The following is a 5,440-nucleotide window of genomic DNA, read 5'->3' as shown; positions in this document are numbered from 1 at the left end:
AAAAGGCGATTATCTGTGATAACGCGTCTTTTATTTTCAATCACAAATGAGAAAAGTGACCATGTTGGATTCTAAAAACTTGAACGGACGACAATAATTGGCATATCAATTGTTTTTGATTCGAGGAATTTCTCTTGGAAGAGGGGGAGGGGAGAATATTTTTCGATTACTTAAGTGGAAAATTATTTTATCCTTGTCAATTTTGGGCGCGTTGATTGAAATTATATTTTTGAGCTTAACTTTCTGCTATAGCGACTTTCAATTATACCCATCTCGGCAGTCATTTTCCTTATTAACATTGTTTAATTCTCACTAGGTCCATAACGCGCGCGGTTGCGCGCGTTTACGAACAATCAGCGCTTTAGCGCTGAGAATCGGTCTGATTACAAATACCATGGAAAAACATTAAGAAGCTATTTTCGTTTACCATACAATAGAAAAATTTAAAAAGAATTAAAATTCAGAAAAAAAAATCCGAAACGCAAGAAGAGGATGACATGACTATCATATGAAAGGTCATATGATGCATTCAAATTTTCAAATCTGGAAATTTCATGCTACCATCGGAAGTCAGCTGCACTCTCAAGTAACTCGATTGAGTAGATTTGTCTCGATTCAGTAGATTTGTCTCGTACAAATTCAAATTCAATTCAAATTCTCGTACATTCAAAACCAATTAAAATCTCTGTAACTTGATCTCACTCATATAAAACTTTCATGGGCATACATCACAATATTTCCATCATTTCCAATTTATCATTCATTTTATCAATTAGTATATCATCAAATCATAAACAATTCATAAAATAAAAAAATCAAAGTTATCTTCCTCATCGACAAATCATCACCATCATCATTATTATTATCATCAACATCATCAACATCAACATCATCATCATAATTATCCCATCAATATCATCAATTTCTTCAATAAATCACCACATTCATCGATACAAATTGATTATTCCGCCAGCAAAGGAAAACTCTCCGGTGTGTTGATAACAAGATAAACTCGAAACCTCCGTCACGTATTTGCTTCAAACCAGGTCTGAAAAAAGGAGAAGAATAAAAATCACATGAGAATATATTTTATTCAATGAAAAAATATTTTTCCAATATTTAAGAACAATTGATCTTTAACAACATCAATTGCAGCTAATTTTCATCTCTGTCCTTCTCTTTCTCATAGGAAAAAAAAGCTGTAGAAAATGAAATCAAGCAAATCATGTTTAATTGTCAAATATATCGTCTAACCAAGTGATAAGATATAAATGAATCAAATCTCGTTTTGATGCTGGAGAATTGGAGAAATATTTGAACTTTTAATAAAGGAAGCAATTCTACTCTACGATTCACGAGTTATTGTTTCCCCTTTCTTTTCTCTTCTCTTTACGTAGTTCACGACTATCGACTTTTTTCCAACTGAAAAAGAAGCTAACGAATGTATGTAAACACGTACAAAACTCGATAACTTTAAGATTATTTCTTTCCTTACTATACTTTTTTATTACGTCGAAGGATTTATATTGAAAGAAATCTACTTACATCATTTCCACCAGGAAGACAACGAAATGTCACTGCAGTTATTCACTGCAGTTATTAATAATAATCCACCAGGAAGAAAACGAAATGGCACTGCAGTATTAATAATAAAAACCTCTTAATTTTAACACACTTCAATTCTTAATTTTAACACAATTTTCTCCTCTTTATTCATTAATATACACATCGATATTTCTTCTCTCCCATAATATTCTCACACTCCTATAATAATATTCTCAGATCTATAACGCGCGCGGTTGCGCGCGTTCACGAACAATTGGCGCTTTAGTACTGAGGGCCAGTCTTTGGATTAGGAAACCACGGTTAGACCTCGGTTAAAGTTAAGTGAATCATGGCGCTATTGACTGGATCGTGCATTTTATGCACAAGGCAAAAATCTTCGAGCTCAAAGCCCTGAAGAGCTCTCTTCGTATCAAGAGTACATGAATAAGAAATTCCGTTAAATCATTGATTTTGTTTCTGAGTTCATGTTTTTCAATAATTGAATAATCATTCATTACTCAAGATGAAAATCAAAGAGTTATTGTTTTCTGTCCATATCGACAGCTTAGTAACAGAGTCATGTAACTACAAAAAACCATCATTTCCAGAAGTAAAGTGACATATTTCCAAAAAATGCGCTATTTATGCTCAGTATTGGAAAAATCATCGAAATAATCATTTTCATTTTTTTTTTTATCAGAGCAACATATCTTCAATCATTTTCGTTCAAACAACCGTAAGTCCCACTCACGTTCGTTTGTTCCAAATAGATGTTAAACTTTCAAATCATCAAAAAAATGGAAAATGTACGCACTTGTGAGATACGTTGTTATGACCTGTAGGTGTAACCAATAAACGTATCTCCCACAAACCGTTCCAAAATTATTTAATTATGAATTAACATATCGACAGCTTAATAACAGTCCCATAACTACCAAAAACGGCCATTGCCAGAGGTAAATGATGTATCTCCAAAAAATGCGCTATTTGTGCTCGGTTTTAAAAATCTCATCGAAATAATTATTTTCAATTTTTTTTTGGACCAGAGCAACGTATATCCAACCATTTTCGATTAAACAAGCGTAAATCCCACTCACGTTCTTTTGTTCCAAATGAATGTTACACTTTCAAATCATCAAAACAAACAGGGGGCAGCGAGCATATAATATGTCAGTGAGCATATAATGGTGAACATGTCACTGAGTGATGTTCCAATGCTTTCTCACGAATGAAAAAATCCAATAGAAAATCTGCGAATTCGCTAGAAAATTTTATTAGAATTCTATAGGAATACTATGGGGTTTCTATAGAATTTCTATTGGAATTCTATTGAACAATTCTATTTGTTTTTTGCGCTGATGCTATTGGATACTGAATAAAAAAAGTCAATAGATTCCGAATTTCTGTTTGAATTTTTCTTTTGAGATTTTTTCTATAAGAATGCTTGGGCATCAATTTTCTAAGTTTTTTCGACTCGGATTCTGCAATGCAAAACAAAACAAAATCTGGTGGAAAAAACTTACAAAATTTGTGCCCAATAATTCTGATGGAAAAAATCTTACAGAAAAATTTAAATAGAAATTTGAAATCTATTAACTTTTTGTTATTGAATATCCAATAGAATCAGCGCAAAAAACAAATAGAATTTTTCAATAGAATTCCAATAGAAATCCTATAGAAATCCCATAAAATTCCTATAGAATTTTCTAGCGAATTCGCTAGGTTTTCTATTGAATTTTTTGATGCGTGCATGCATACCAATTTGACGTTCGAAAAAATACTCGCAATAATGAGTAACGGAAGGGACGACTTTATCTGGTCAGGTTTTCCCCTAACTTAGGGTATCCTCCAACCTTTAGCAAATGCAATACAGGAGGTTGGAAAGAGTTTCGATGGGGGGCGAGAAAGACGCAAGTAGCAAAAATGGGGAGAAATATCCGAGAGAAAAAAATTTATTATGCTGAAACCATTCGGAAGCATACCATCAATTTATTGATGGCGAAGAAAGCATTGAAGCATCACTCAGTGACATGCTCACGATCACATGCTCACTGCGTCCTGTTTGTTTCCTCACCTGATGTCTCGATTTTTTTGTGAAAGGGAAAATTATGTGATCACATCACAATCGATTAATACGTACGCAATCGAAATGCGCAATCGATTATCATAACCATCAAAGAAACAAATCGATTCCCTTTTTTCTCGTCTCGATAGCTGAAAATCGAAAGCAAATGATAAAAAAGCCTTGCTCTTTTTTTTAATCATTAGAGAGACCGATTCATACGCAAAAAATCGATTCACTTTTTCTCGATAGCTGAAAATCGAAAACAAGAGACAAAAGCCTTGCTCTTTTAATCATAAGGATTCCGTCCTTTGGGTTTTTCATTCTCCAGATTGTACATTTTCATTTATTTCCAAAATTCCTCAGTTGAACAGTACATAATCGAGTGTTGAATATGGTTCAGCGTTCGATGTCTAATGGTCAAAAATTCTTTAATCTCACAGTGAACAAAAATATTATATTTGTTTTGTGTTACACAAAATTTTCATTAAAAAAACTAGTGCATTCGCTTAACAAATCTCGGATGTCCATTAAGCCTCTATTATAAATTGTATTAGTTGTTCGCTGACTTATAGTCCTCGACACAAGAAAACATGGGTTTTGTAAAAATTCCAGAAATTTCTCAAAAAATTAGAAGGTAGTACAACTCCAAATTGAGGCCCTTGATTTTTTTTTGCAAAAAAACTAAGTTACCTCTTTCGATTAAGAGCGCACCAAAGTTTGATAAAGTAGTATATTATGATACTAGATCCACTTTTGCGTACGCTAGTGTAACACGTCCTATTTTTTGTGATACCTGCTTGAAAAGTGCATTTCTGGAAATGGTTTAGTTTGAATGAAGCGCTTATTTTACGCATGGCGTGCGTAAAGTTCAAGATCGTCCACAAAAACAACTAGTTTAACCCCACTACCGTTCCAAACAGTGAACTCGGCAAGTCTCACAAAAAATAAGATGTGTTACGCATACATGCGAAAAAGTGGATCTTTACTCACTAGTCACACAGTATACTAAACCACACCATGAAAATGTACTATGAATATACTACTATGAATACTAGTTCCTTCAAAAGATGAGTTTTGATACATTTGTATAAAACAGTAGAATACATTTCGCCGAACTTTTTTCTCCGTGTGCAAATCTTTCGCATGAAGTCCAGATAAATTCTGTTTGCGGCAGATTTATCATGATAGCAGACAATTCAGAGCTTTTCACACTTGATTTTCATCAGTTGATATACGGACAAAATTATTTGGTGAATTTTCCCAACTAGTTTGTTGAAATTCACCATATTGTTGTTGGAATTCATGAACCAAGTATTGAAAATATGAATTAGCAACCAGTTATTGAATTTCAACAACTATTTGATGAAATTAAACAAGTAGAAAAAATTTCTAATTTTTTTTCAATTTTATTCGACAACCATTTATTAAATTTTTGATAAATATTCGTCAATTTGTGTGATGGATTAAATATAACAACAAGTGCTAAATTATTGCGAAACCAACTTCTAGGCGAGACATGGATCCATTATAAAGATACAAATGATTGCGGGATTGTTTCCAAATATATATGTGCTCTCACTATCTACTTTGGTAGTGAAAATTGATTGAATTTATTGAATTAGAGGTTCCAGCTAGTCATTTTTTATAAATGACATTGTTAAAAAATTTTGGCTGAAACCTTCCATGAACTCCTTAGCGTTTTTTTTTCTCATCGAAATGTTACGTAATTTCGTTATTAAGCATTGAAAATTAATTAATTAGTTGTCAAATTTCGCCAACTAGTTGTTAAAATTCACCAAATAATTTTTTCCACATAAATTTTCCAATTTT

This window comes from Diachasma alloeum, unplaced genomic scaffold, assembly GCF_001412515.2.
Source record: "Diachasma alloeum isolate Michigan unplaced genomic scaffold, Dall2.0 Dall_scaffold_00527, whole genome shotgun sequence".
NCBI lineage: Eukaryota > Metazoa > Arthropoda > Insecta > Hymenoptera > Braconidae > Diachasma > Diachasma alloeum.
This window is presented reverse-complemented; position numbering follows the sequence as displayed.